At 37.8% G+C, this 15,280-nt stretch overlaps 1 protein-coding gene across 7 annotated transcripts in view; it reads left to right on the forward strand.

The window, feature by feature from the left end:
* FAM172A (family with sequence similarity 172 member A) overlaps nucleotides 1–15,280 on the forward strand; it is a 265,833-nt gene that overhangs the window by 107,371 nt on the left and 143,182 nt on the right. The window lies entirely within an intron of this gene.

The raw sequence follows: 15,280 nt of genomic DNA on the forward strand, positions 1-15,280 counted from the left end.
GTTACCCGTGCATGCTTTTTCATGAGATTTTCTGGCAAAAAAAGGGGCAGTCTTTAAAGGCACCTTGCCTCATTTATTTGATGTCATATAATATTCATTATCCATTGTTACACTGTGTAAATCCACTTTTTATCCCGAACCACCTCTTTTCCATGTTCCTCTTGAAGGACAGTTCTCATGAGAGCCTTTAACAAGGCCTTGTTGCTTTATTTAGATTCTTTGGACAAGTTGCCTTCATAATACAGGGGAAGATGTTTTCCAAAGAACAAACATGCAAGTATTGTATCCTAGGCATGAATTCAACAATATTCTAACCCACTGTGATTGCCATATTTGCCTCCACCGTTCCAGATACTCATCTATTTTTTCAGTTTGGATTTAACATCTGGATATTTCTAACCCACATATGAAGTATCTGAGAAGTTGCCCTGCTTCTGCAGGTCACCTCCTTTCAATACGGCCACATCCATGGGAATATTCACAAAATTGAGGATGCCAATGATAGTATGTGTACTAACAAAGGGCATATTTGTCACTTTGTCTATGTGTGGACTACCCTTTTTCTCTCGGTTGGAATTCCTTATGAGCAAAAAAATATTTTCTAATAGCACATCAGATGGGAGTGCTCATAGGAACTTTGATCAGCTCCTACTTGCCAAAAGACAGGCTTTTCTACCTTCAGTTATTGACAGGGGCTTGAACCCAGTTATTAGTGGTGTACGTGTGTCTGCAGTTGCTAGGTGTGCATGGATATGACATCATTTGCCAAACTTTCTGTGTTGGTTGACAGCTGATGTCTTCTGTACACTTCATCCAAGCATTCCGTCAAAACAGTGATTGATCTTGTGAGTTTCTGGGGGTTCTTGGGAATGGTAGCTAAACACAGTAAACATAAAGCATTTTCCCTTCTTGATGCTTGGCAGCCTAAGTTGATCTCAAGGATGAGCTCAGAGTTTTATCTGAATCAGTTAATTAACTTACTGGTATTCTTTCCAAAGCCCCTTTTATTGCTGACCATGTTTCTGGACTCCAGCACTGTTATCTAGGAAAGAGCCAGCCCTTCATACCCTTCCCAGCTCTCTGAGAGTCTAGTTTCATTATTGGAAGGGTAAGTTGCCTAGTGAGAGAGTCTTTAAATGCAGTGGGTTATGCATTGTCTCCATCTGTTACGAGTTTGACGGTGAAGCTTTCCATCCAAACATTAAGACATACTCCAATATGCATTGTCTTTGGCTTTCTTCAGAAACATACCAAACTGGAAAGTCTGTGAAGCATGAAGAAAAGCAAGCTTCAGGCTTCTATGAAGTGTTGTGCCTGTGATAGGAGGGCAGCTTCTGATGCCAAGTTCAGGCTAGCAAGTAATTGTTTGAATGGTACAGCTGTTGCCCAGAGGTGGTTGCCAGTTACAGTGGAATTTGTACTAAGCTGTGCATGAAGTAGAAAAGTTGCATGCTACAACTGTGGTTCTTCAAGACATTAAAAGGATGGCAGTCCACAAAACAGCCCTTTTCCCATGCCTCTCCAAAAGGAGTGTTGAACTATGCAAGGAGTCATGGGAGAGATCTTTCCTTTCCTAGCATGACAAGGTGGCCTAAAGCATCTGTACAGCAGTGATACATGTCACCATTGTAAGGGTACTTGTCTTGCAGTATATGCAGACATACAGCAAAATTCATCCTGCCTGAGGTGCTTTGGAAGGCATTGTGAAACAACTTCCCAGTTCACATGGGAAATTGTCTTTTCCCTGCCCAGCCCTGCCCTCTCTTCCCTCCGAAGCTCATTTCATTGCTGGTTTTTAAGAAACTACTTTCTTGAGTCTGTCTGTTTACATAATATTCATGTCTTGAAATTGGTGCTCTTTATTAGTCTGCATAGAACTTACTTAACACTTATAAAGCATTTGTAAGAGTTCAGGAAGTTAATACTCATTAATTTCTGGTTTACTAATGTGGAATGAAAACAATAAAGAAAATCGGTGTTCAGTACAATAGTGTTGTGTTAGTGTTAGATGTTAGATATGTAATTAGAACTTTATGTATTGCCCAAATATTATTTCCTCTTGCAGCATTGTAAATAGTAAATTTTTTTGTGTTGTCACTTGCTCAGTCTTTAGAAGAGTAGGATGAGAGACCCATTACCTGGCCCAAAGGGTTTCCAGTTGAATCTTCATAAAGTGAACAAATAAATGTTATGTATTCTCCTTTCACAGCTACAGCTATTGAGACACAACAGGCTTGCAACCTGATGGAAATACAGATGCTAATTCAGTAGCACAGCTGGTTTACAATTTAGGAGGTTTTTTTTAATAGTTCTGTGCATAAGCCACTTGACCATGCTTGTTTTCCTGTATCTTTCAGTAGGCAATATTTTAAGCCAGTCTGTTTCTAAACTACTTACCAGTAGCTCATGCATCTTAATGCTGTTCCTGAAGCAGCTGATTATATTAACTGCACTAAGAACATCTGCAATAAAAAAACCCTGCTGTTTTCTGAGCCATTCAGTCTAAATTGTTAGGGCTCTGACTGTGGGTAAAAATGAGTGGAATATAATGTGAATATTACAATATTCAAATATAAGTATATTCCGCTATTTTATTGTACTTCAAAATAAGTATCAAATACTGGTTTTGCTTTTTTAATTACAACAGTTACATTTTAGACTCAAATTTCATCTATTGTTTGGATGTTTTGCTGAATTGTTGAAAAAAAGCTGTCCAAATAGCTGAATTCCTTCTTTGCTTTTACCTGATGGAATTGTGCAGTTGCTCTGTAACTTCAGTACAGCAGTATGTCTCTCTACCAAACTGAAATGCTACAAAAAATTTAGTTATATATCACACTTACTTTTCTTTTAAGTGGCATTATTGGCCTCACTAATAGTGTGACTAACCTCATAATCTTCTGTCTCTTTCCCCCAGGAAATATGGCTCTGTTCTTCCCCATTTAATTTGGTGCCAGACCATGTAGTCTTTCTTTTAAGTTCTTCTTTATCACAGTGTTGTAGTATGGGGGATCTCTCTGGATCATTTCAATCTCTCTTCATATGTAAAGATAATGGTAACATCCACAATGGGAAACAGTAACTGTAAGAAAGCACACAGCTTGGTGTTTCCTTTTTTTTCCCCTCCCAACTTCAACCATGGTCTTTTCTCTGAAAGAATGAAAACCATGGAGCTTATCAAAATAACTTACCTCCCTGGCTATTGATTGTCTCCTTTAATAGTCCGTTAGAATTAGATGGAGAAAATACATTTTAGATCTTTTGGTCTGACTCCCTGCTAGTCCAGCATTGTTCCCTTCATTATGCCACCAAGTGTTTCTTCTAGTTTGTTGAGAAATCATTCCACAATTTCAGTGTCAGACTTTCCTGATATGTGGCATGCATTTTTCCTTTTTTTCATTTAATCTGACTACTATTTGTAGTCATATTTTCCTATCATTCCAATATTTCTCTTTCTTGCCATGTACTTAGATTTTACAAGCTTCCCTGCATGGCTACTTTCTTACTAGTATGATAGCTGAGGCTAAATTATGCTGGTATTCAGCATTTAATTTTTTTATGTGTGTTTTTCTTCCAACCCTCTGTTATTTCAGTATCTTATTGAAATGATATGGAAAATGATAGGGAAGATTGCAGACCTGAGTATAAGAAAGGCCTATAACCTGTGATTTCCCAAGCTTTTTTTATTTCTCACCTCTACCATTGTTATTCTGCAAATGTATGCTATTATTGAGCAAACTTAATATAAGTTTAGCAAGTGATATAATCTCAAGGTCACTTATTGCCTTTTACGTTGGTTTCTCCTATTAAATGTATGGTCTTTGAACTATTTTCTCTATTTCATTCAGTGTCATTTTTATGATGATAATACAATTTTTTTTTTACCTTTTTCTTCATAGAGATCTGAATCTGAAAGCCCTGTAGATTGTGTTGTACTATTTGTCTTTTCTCTTCAGTATTTACATCTATGGCCAATTCAGGATTTTACATCTTTGATTCTGTTAACATGACCATTAATCTCTTTCAGTTTGTAACAGTGGTGACTCGTGAGTTTGTCGACAAATTTATTTTTTACAGTATGATATTATAAGATGTCTCTATTGAAATTCAGCTGAGGATTTTTTTTCCTGTGTTTCTGGTGTTTATTTATTTGTTTGTTATTTTTCATAAATCTACTACACATTTTGTTTGTGATTCTAATATCCCATGTACTTCTACCCCAAGTGGAAGCTTCAGGTCATGTTGAAAATGGTTCACCACAGATTTGTGAGTAGTATGGTTCCTTGGTGGTGCTGAGATACCTGAACTGAGTCAGAAATGGTGCTTTTCTAATTAAGTTCTTCCTGACTTCATTTTCTCAAAGCTCAGTCTCTATCACAGAACACAAGTTGCAAAGCAAGTGGTGTCCATCCTTCACAAAGGGTTATCTTCCAGCAAATACTTGCCAGCAGCTAAAGATCTCCAAAGTGAAGAATACCCACGTTAAAGGACTTTTAGGCATCTTTTCTTATCACTCATACTGAGTGCCTCTATGCTCAGATTGTAAGCTTCCTTGCACATAAAGTGTTCTTTGATATTCCTATACATAATTAATCAAAAATCCAAAGTGTGCAATAATACACATTTTCAAGACTATTTATTGTTTTATATCTCTTTTTGCTGCTTACCTCAGTTCAGAATAGAGGTAGGAAAAAAGCAAATCTTTTAAAATAAATACAGGGAAGTTTAAGTATCATCAGAAAAAACATTTCTCTTCATGTTTTAATTTTGTAATATAGGTTGGTTTGTAAATAAATTCAGACAGGAATTGTTTTGGTTTTATACCTTAAAATATACCTCCAACTTCATTTATCAATTCTGTAAGTTGGAATTATTATCTTAAATGATGAAACATTGACATGATTGCAATTTCATGGAGTACCAGGAAAGCATAAATTACGTGGGTTTATTCTGTCTCTTGATTGCATGGCAGCAGGGTAGAATTTCTGTAAAAAGTGAGTTTAGTTGATTTTTTTTAAATGAAAGCCTCAGGGTGCTACACTCAGCTGACCATTGTCTTTGTGAGGTTGAAAGCAGCATGCCATGACCTATCAGCATTCTGCTGCAATGCCATCGTGCATAATTACTATTGCTTTTACTGTTGACCTGCTGACTGCCCTCAGTGCCAGAGTATACATATCACAGCTACCTTTTGCAAGTTTCAGTATACTTATTCACAAAATTCTTTTATTGTGTAGTAAAATGTTACTTAGGTTTTTAGAGGCTTTCCTCTGGTACAGAGGTAAAGGTAAAATTTTATCAGAGGAACTGTTGATTCAGAGGTTCTGTGTTTGTGAATGCTGATCTTTGTATGGTGGGTCTGGTTTTGATAGCTGTAGTGTGTTCACAAATCCTTTTGAAATCATTTGGAATTGTTTTCTTCATACTTTAAAAGAGAATCAAATCCAGACCATCCTGAGCTGTGTTTCTTGAAAAACAACAACAAAAATCAGCTACAAATCAGTACGCAAAGGTCAGAAATGTGCAGATCTTAAAAAAACGTGTTCTGCTGTGCTCTTTTTTAACTCGTTTAACATTCTCTGTCTGTTATTCTTTCCTCCATCCTTTATGGTTACTTCATGCACTCCTGTTTTCTTCTCTTGCATTCTTGCATTTTTCAGCTTGGGGTCTTTCCTACTTTCCTGTTTGTCTCCCTTCTTCACTGCAGAGCACGAGGCATCCAAGGGCAAACAGCATCCACGACCTTGATGACAAGGTGGAGCAATCATCTTCAGCATTTTCATTTATTCCAATGGTTCTCATCAGTTTGTGGAAATCTGTTCAGGGCATTAGTTCTTTGGGATCTGAGTTATATCTAGAGAAGCAGAGCTGGTAAGTGCACCTTGTTGGTGATAGGTTGGTTCAACAGTGTGGTTCAGCAGAAAATCTCCCAGTTGTTCTTACCATGCTTTCACTATCATCTCAGAGCGCTCAAAGACTAGGCAAAGTGGATTTTGTGTGTATGAAACCTAGCCAGAAGGTTCACTTCACTTGAATTTGTGTCATGTGGTGAATATTGTATCCTCAGCATTGACAGTTTTGCTCTACAAGGCCCTAGCTTTGGGCTGTGCTGATCGCTAATGCCAACCTGCTAATGAGAACTGTCTTCATGTGACCAGTTCTGCGGTGGGTCAGTGTTGTTCATGGTTTGTTAGCTTCGTTTACTTCATTGAATTGCACCTGTAGAGAAAAGGACATAGCTGTGCAAAAATAAATACAGATGCCTGTTAATGCCAGAGCAGGCTCTGGAAGAACATTTTCTTTAATAAGAAGTTATTTTTACCAGTAAAAGAAGACAGTGATGTAAAGCAGAAAAATTAGAGAATCTCTCCTATTATTAGTGGTGTGAAATATAAGATTGCCAAGCAGGAAATTGTTAAAACAGTTGTGTAGTAAATCTGGTAATGCTACTGATCTTGCTAAGCTAAAAGTTCATATTCAGAAGAACTGCAGTTAAAGTGTCTTTAAGAAGGATTCAAAAAATGATAAATTTCAAATGTAGTTAGTGTTCTATAAGTTATTTCATAACAAAATCTGTATTTCTTGACACAATTAAAATTGCATTGTAGATGAATATTGCATTAAACTTGTACATAAACTGAAGAAGAACATACGCTGCTTATGTCTTCTCCCTGTCTCATTTTTCCTTTTTGATTTACTTTTTTTATTGCAAACGAGCAGCGTAGAGCCACATAATAAATGTGTTGTTGAAGGTATTGAAATTCTTCATAGATGACTTAGATGCATGAATGTTTCACATGGCAGAAAATGCAGAAGATTTCCTCAAGGGATGCAAAGAAAGTGTTTAGATTTTCATAGCAGCTTTCAGAATGGGAGCACAGTATTTAAATGTTTTTCTACTATTAAGATTTTTGTCGGTTGTCAGAGAACAACCCACCTTTTCCACATGGCCTGATAATGTTATGCTTGCTGTGCTCATGTCAGTGTTACCATGAGCTTTCACTTACTGTTACGGAACTCCAAACCAGATTGTAACAATACACTGTTTTGAAGCCATGACCTTGAAGCCATACAGAGGAACAGGACATTCTGGTCTTCTGTATGCTTAAGAAAATACTGAGGCCAAAGCTAGTCAGCTCTTACGTGAATGACAGTTTGGCTTCTGTTTTTCTGACTAGTATCTCAAAAGTATAATTTCAGGGTAAGCTTGTGTCAGCTGCCAGACAGCTAGCCTGCAGCAGACTAGCCTCTGCTTTCCTGTGCTTGCAGGCAAGAACACATACAGCTACAGGTGTGGAGGGAAGAACCTCACCTGAGATACCACACTCTTGGGTGTAATACCTGAACACAGGTCCAAGCCTGCCCAAACAGTTTATGTTTTATGAAGCAGTCTCTGTGTGTGTATCTTAATTTTGAAGTCAAGACAGCCAGAGCACGTTCTCTAACTCTGAGGGCAGATGGCATACTATTGATTCTTACATGTGTAGGTAAACTTTTTCCTCCCTCTCCTGTTCTCCAAAACAGAGGGAGGCTGCCTGCTGAGGATGGTCTGAGATACTGCTATGAATGCCTTTGCTCTGTTTGGAGAATGTGGATTGATAGTGAGGTTGGGGATGTGGCAATATGATGGAGCTTGAGCTGGTGTCTGTGCACAGTTTAGTGGGATTGCAGCCTATGAGGCTGTGCCACAGCTGGAGTCACTGTTTCCTGCAGGCAGAAAGGGAGTATGTCATGTTTACGCCTATTTTCAAGCCAGTAGCTAACCTAGCAGTAGTAACAAAGTTTTTATACATCAAATTGCCTCTTCGAATTCTAACTGGGCAAAATAGGTGATTTTAACTATGCTGCAGGAGGCGTAAGCATGGAACAAGTTTGTGAAATGCCACACAAAAATAAGGGACGAATAATTAAAACGAATTCATGTCTCATAACTCTGTCATTTATATTGCTGATGGTAAAAAGGGACAGTTTCAACAGGGGGATTGAGAACATGCAGTATACAGGCATTTTTTCCAGCTAGAACGATATTTCTTTAGGGCATTTTGGAAGATGCAATAACTGAATCTGAAGCTAATGCATGAAAGTGCAGGGTTTTTTTAGATGTAATTTGGAGAAAGGGACAGGTAACTAAGATAGCTATGAAGTTAATGAAGCTGCACACCTAAGTGGCTAGTTTTCTGTATTTATTTAAAGGGAGACTGCCAGCTTGGACTACAGACAACTTACGAAAAAATGTGTAGATGTTTATAGAAAACAGCACACTCTGCTCACTGGTTTTAGTGACTCTCTAGTTTATTTTCTAATGAATGTGATTTTTCCCCCATCTCTTCAAAATCTCAGTGAATCTGATCATGCAAACATTCAAAAGCTGCATGATTTCTCTGCACATAGTTTTATGCATAAAGTTACGCATTTGCCTACACACCTGTTACATTGGAGCCGGAATATTTATGAAGGGAGTCAGAGAAATGAATTATGCATAGCATAGGGAGATGTCAAACCACAGAAAAAACCTATTAGAAAAAAGAGGCGGGGAAGGGAGGAATATGTTTTTCTCCAGTCTCTTGCAGTTTTAGTAAAGCTGGATGTCAGATACAACATGATGAAAAAAACGGTAGAAATGTTAGCTCCTGTTTAAGCAGTCATAATTGTTTCAGTTGTTAGATGCTGTACTTTGACGGACTTTTCCTGGCATGCATAGAATTATTTAAAATTTGTTTTATGGATAATAGTGCAGAAAACATGTTGTATTTTCCGCTAGTTTGAGAATGACAGGATCAGCTTGATTGGAAAAGACCTTTAAGATCATAGAGTCCAACCTATGACCTAATGCCACCCTGTCAACTAAACCATGGCACTGAGTGCCACATCCAGTCTTTTCTTAAACACCTCCAGGGATGGTGACTCCACCACCTCCCCAGCCAGACCATTCCAATGCTCCATCACTCTTTCTGTGAAGAAATTCTTCCTAATGTCCAGCCTAACCCCGCCCCCCGTGCAGCTTAAGACTGTGTCCTCTTGTCTTGTTGCTGTTGCCTGAGAGAAGAGACCAACCCCTACCTGGCTACATCCTCCTTTCAGGCAGTTGTGGAGAGTGATAAGGTCTCCCCTGAGCCTCCTTTTCTCCAGGCTAAACAGCCCCAGCTCCCTCAGCCTCTTCTCATAGGACTTGTGCTCCAGACCCTTCACCAGCTCTGTTGCCCTCCTCTGGACATGCTCCAGCACCTCAACATCCTTCCTAAATTGAGAGGCCCAGAGCTGGGCACAGTATTAGAGGTGTGACTTCACCAGTGCCAAGTACAGGGTCCTGCTGGCCACGCTATTCCTGACACAGGCCAGGATGCCCTTGGCCTTCTTGGCCACCTGGGCACTCTGCTGGCTCTTGTTCAGTCTGCCACTGTCCCTTTCTGCCTGGCCACTGTCCCATCACTCTGTTCCCAGCCTGTAGCACCTCTGGAGGTTGTGGCCAAAGTGCAGGACCTGGCACTTGGTCTTGTTGAACCTCCTATCATTGGATTTGGCCCATCAGTCCAACCTGTCCAGGTCCCTCCCAGAGCCCTTCTACCCTCCAGAAGATCAACACTTGCTCCCAGCTCACATTATAGACTGTTGTAATTTACTGTTACAGTACAGTGTCCCATGGGAGGAGCTTGCTACCACAATTCAGATGTTGCTATTTGCTAATTTTTATTTCTGGATTTTTTAGTATTTACTGTAAAAAATGTATCTTTATTACTGTTTGTGGACAGAATTTTCTAGAAATATTTGGCTGGCAAAAGTAACTAGTAAAAGGAAAAGTCATTATTATTGTTATTATAGTTACTCCACTGTGTCCCTTTCAAGTTTAGTCCTCAATATTCAGAAATCTGTGCAACCAGGAGAAAGATTGTGCATTGTCAGGTCTTGTCACAAGCAGCTTCTTTCAAGGCAGGACTGTTAAATGCTCCTGTAATTGACATATTCATACTACCCCCAGTGAAAAAAATCTTATTCAACGAACCGGAGATATGTTAGAGGAATTCTTTGCTTTAGTGTCTTAGAAATCTGCAGGGAGGAACTCTTTTTCTTTGCAATTTTACTTTTCTTCCCCATACATTCTGTAAAGCAAAGTTTAATCGTAAAAGTGTTGACTTTGTAAGCTGCATGGTTCTGAATATATATGCAATGTGGTTTCCTATATTTAGAAAATTTCACAATTTTTCATGGAAACCGTGTAGAATGCATCATGGGGGATTTGACATTAGGTCAATGCTCAGTCAAATTGAGACTAGTTTTTCCAGGAACTGAGCAGTGCATTTCTTCAGCGAGACTGAAATAAAATGCGGACTTTACACCTTTGCAGTATAATATTCCTTATAATCGATCTAAATTTTATTACCTGTTTCTAAGGTTCTCATTTTGTGCTCTTCACTAATGATGTAATTTTGAAAGGCACTAAGGTCTGGACCCTAAAGGGAAAGTACATTTTTAAATTCTGTTCATATTCTACTCTGAGCAGTACCATCAGTGCTTAAGGCACCTGATGCATCTTCTTTTTTTCACTGTAATACCACAATTTATTTTCATTTTGTTACATCACCACTGGTATACCACTGGAAGTAAATCGTGTGGATCATCATTTCTATAATTTCTAGGTCCTTGAGCTAATCAGTAATTTATGGTTGCAGGAAATAAATTAACAAAAACTTGAAATTTATATGATATTTTTAGCTCTAAATAACGAAAACACATTCCCAGTTGCAGAAATTGCATGTTCTGAAGAGCACCACTGTTGCCATTGATATATTCAAGATATTCCATTAGAATGAAGCCACATCTCACATCTTTTTAACTGATTGGAATGGCTCATCTGTCATCAGATATTTTGTACTTTGATTTAAATAGTATTGGCAATTCCTGTATTTATTGATGATGTGTGCCCTTATCTGAACCTCTTGCTTTAAAAAAATCATAAATAAAAATCAACCAGCATATCAGTTTTGGATCTTCATAGGGTTTTTGTTTTGTTTTTTAATTTTGCATACAGAAATAAGTATTTTGTTATAAGAAAGGTTCTAGTCTGGGACAGCTAGAGTTTGCTATGGCGCAACATATTCTTCCTTCCATAAACCAGTAACTCTCAGGATACATTATGATCCTTCCCAAACAAACTGCTATGCCTGAACTCCCTGGAAAGTGTTTGCAGATATCTGTATGTCAGTACTGATTATTTCTGTAACTGAAATACTGTTTTGAGGTGTCAGGAGACTTGCTCCTGTTAACCAGAAACAACAGAGGGTGCTCTATCATGCGGCATACTAAGATGCGTATTTCCATAGAACTTTCATCCTTGCTTTCTCTTAGCTCATTATTTCCATGCTGTTTGCTTGAATATCTCAATATCAAAAGTTTTAAGTCAAATGTGACTGCATTAACGCTTGTGAGTTTTCTGCCCATCCTTCCCAAGTGGCACAGAATGGTCAGAGTTACCCTTCTTTGTTTTCCTATACCAAGCTTCAGAATTTCTATAATAGGATAGAGTATGCAAGTCTTACTTTTCCACAGTACCACTGGATCCTTATTGTGCCATAAACATTTTATCCAGTCTGCCTATTGGCAGGTGGTTTTTGGATTTATTGACAGCAAAATCCAATTATACCTTCCTATTTGTCCTGTTATTCATATTCTCCAAGTAGTTACTTAAAGAATAGTATTGGGAGATCTGGGTTGTGTTCAGACCTCTGCCATACAATTCTTGTAAGGGTAATTCTCTAAAGCTTCATTTTTTCCATCTGTAGAATAGGAGGAATGATAATCGTGTGCCGGCTGTCTTCTGGTGGGCAGAACATTCAAAAGTTTCTCTGTTCCCATCATACTCACAGCTCTACTTAAACATGCTGCTTGCAAAGGTCTGTGAAGAATTTTCCATGCTGACTGCTCATCATTCCGGAGAGCCAATGCTGAGGACGTGGAAACTGTCTTTAGCACTATCCGTGCTTCTCGGGATAGTGCCCACTTGGAAAGGAGTGAAAAGCAGCAACTGCTGGTTATGCCATATTGGACTAGCAGAAAACGTGGGACTGTGCAGGCTGTGCTAAGGAGGAGACCGGCAAAGAGAAGCAGATCTGGGAAAGCTGTTGGGATGGGCAAGGTTGCATCTATACCCAAAATGATTTGCCTCATCTTCTGAAAAGCTGCAATATCCAGCTACCTTGCCATAGTCACAGTTGCTAATATAAAGACCTGCCTTTCAGTACTGCTGGTAATAGAAAGGACACAAAATGGTGTGAAATAATTTTTCTTCTGATTTATTATTTTATTACATAGCACTAGCTAGGGCTTAGTTTTCCTATTGCAGCAAAGGTATTTGGGGAACTCAACCTTTCTTATTTCTTCCATTACTGGACATCACTGCTAGTTCTTTGTGAGTTTTGTAGGTAATGCATATAAATGCCCATTCCCAATCTGAAGTGAACTGCTTTGATGTTCACTAGTACTCCATACTCTTAAAAATATCCATTTATCAAAGAACAGTGATCACCCTCTCTCAGTGACATTTCTAAAGCAATATGAAATCCAAGGAGTGCAAGAGGCATAACAGGCTTTTGGAGTTGAAAAGTAGCTTGTGCTCAGATATGGGGAGTTCATACTTTTATGAAATTAATGTTTTACAAAACTGAAAATATGGAAGTTTACTTTGCCCAGGAGTGGCATTAATTTTGAATCCTGCTGTTTAATAAGGGAAAATGAATGCACACTAGAGCAGTTGCAGAAACCATCAAATATAGTATCTTCAAAAGCTAGCTCATTTTCTTAGATATATTTCTTGAAATAATACAAGAAATTTTACTTTCAAAAATTGAATTTAAAATAGGTTAAGGAAAGATGTTCTAAATGTATTTTGTCTTTCCAAATCTCTCTATTAACAAAGGTACAATTAACACAGACAATATGCTTTGTTTGCACTTGTGTCCAAGGAGACTGTTTCATATTTGTTTTGTACTGTTTTTATATTTTGTTTGATTTCTTAGAAAAATACAAAAGAAAGGAAAAAGTATCATGCAATCTAGTATTTGCATGTAAAATTGCATCTTCAAAAGTGCTGTTTGGTGTCTGTTGCAGCTGTGTCCTGTCTGTGCAGACCTAATTGCAAGACCAAGTGCAGTATACTTACAACAAAAATACCCCACTGGCTTTTTAGAAGGAACATTTCCAGCGGCTTTTTTTTGCACTCTGGTGCAAAACCAGCCACTCTGGTATATCAGTTTTCCATATGGCAAAATACTGTTTCTTAGAATTTGTATGTGTTTAGCTTTTTAGTTTCAAACATTTTGAAGTACTATAAAACTCAGGAGAGACATTCAGAGCTGTAAATCTGTTTCATAGAAATGTTTGATAGATTTAGTCTACTATTACTTGTGGGGTTTTTTTTTCTTTAAATATTGCATATGAGACGAATAATGTAGCCTGACACATACTTTAGATCAGCCTACTGTTTTGTTGTGTTTGGTCACTTAGGTGTACAATTTTTGATTTGTACACCTGTAAAACGAGCGTAGCAGCACATAAGTGACCTAAATGAGAAACAGTGTAATTAATTAAGCAGTGTTTCTAAAATAAGATTTTATCTTTGTATCTGATGCTGGTTATTGTAGAAATACACAGATATTTTAATCTACAAGTGGAGGGTACATTGATCTAAAATAAATGTGATATATTAAAATGTTATGCAGAGATAATATTAGGGGCAAATAAAATTGGGTTTGTGTCTTATCTAAATAGCATGCCAGTTTTGTACTTCGTGGATATGTTTAACAGCTGGTATACACCAATTCACAAATTCTAATCACAGATTTGATATATAATTGATACGTTACATAGGTTGCAATGCAAATTCAGTTTTAGTAGTGCAACTCTTGAAATTAGGATTCTTCAAAAATTACCATACAGTAGTTACAAATGAAATAATGTGTTTAATTCAACTTGTGTTAAGTGCAGGTGATAAAAATTACTGTAATTTCTACAAGTTACTTTAAGAAGTGTACCAAATATGTGGATTCATGGTGTGCAAATAATGTTAGGGGATTACGGGGTATTGGAACAGCAGTACTGTTTAATACAGCAGTCTTTTAAAGTCATAGCTAATTTTAAAATTTCTAACAATGCCTTAATGGAAAATTCAAGTAATTTCAACTTATATCTGTCAGTATTTACATTGTGTCCTGCATAATGTTAAACAATAATAAGGCCTGAAAAACTAGTAGAAAAGCTAGCATACAGCCCAGCATCTTAATTTCTCTTTGAACGCTTACCGTTTTTGCTTATTTTACCCTTCTATTGATATCCACTTGGCAAGCCTGGGAAGCAAAAAGAAAAAAAAAAAAGAAAAAAAAAATCTTACATATCCATGATCAAAAATGAGCGCCTGATGGCCTGAAGGTTGAAATAATTATCTCTGGTGGCCGTGCAGATCTCAATGTCAAAGCTAAGAACCACAGGGCAGCAGAATTAAAGCATGAAACTGGCATGAGCACAGACAACTGCTTGAGGCTCTTTATTACTGTTTGATACAGCAGTTCTTTGTTGGAAATCTTGTTTTTTAGGTTCGAAAGCAAAGTGTGTGTCTAATCTCACATTTTCCTTTATCATCAATTCCATTCCTCTGATATTTACAAAACTAAGCAACATCGCATGTGTTTATCCTGATTTCTGAATTAGTGTATATGAGGTTTTCTGCTAATCTGCAGATAGGTGGCACCATTCATACAGATTGGAAAAGCAGAGCTCTCCCTGTTCACACTATTCCGTGCTCTAAATTAACCTGTCACTTTATTATTTGACAAGATCTTCATTTTTATTCATCAGGACTTGGGCCAGGATGAGTGCATTTATGGCCATTTGCTTTGCACGGCTCTCAGCTGAGTTTGTAGGTATTGTAAGTGAGATCCATTATCCCTGTTACAAGTGCACACAATGCAGATGCTGATCTGTGATGATGATGAGAAACCAAAGTCAGTAAAGACCACATAAGCCGCCCTTGATGAAAAGATAAATGAATGCATAAATAACATTGTGCTCTGCTGTGTTTGCTGAGATCAAGGATAAATTTTGAAGGTTTTGAGAGATCAGACGTACAGAACCTGGAGAAATTCGCCCTCCCTCACTTTGCATTCAGCAAGCATTTCACTGTGTACAGAGGATATGAGACACATATTAATGCATTACGGGAAGACCAGAAATGTTTGGGCGCTTTTCTATTGGTTTGTTTGGGGGGTTTTCAAGGGAAAAACAAAGAAACGGC

Source organism: Corvus kubaryi, unplaced genomic scaffold (genome assembly GCF_017639235.1).
Source record: "Corvus kubaryi isolate FWS band 111438036 unplaced genomic scaffold, C.kubaryi_AGA036_p1.0 split1-37296, whole genome shotgun sequence".
Taxonomy (NCBI): domain Eukaryota; kingdom Metazoa; phylum Chordata; class Aves; order Passeriformes; family Corvidae; genus Corvus; species Corvus kubaryi.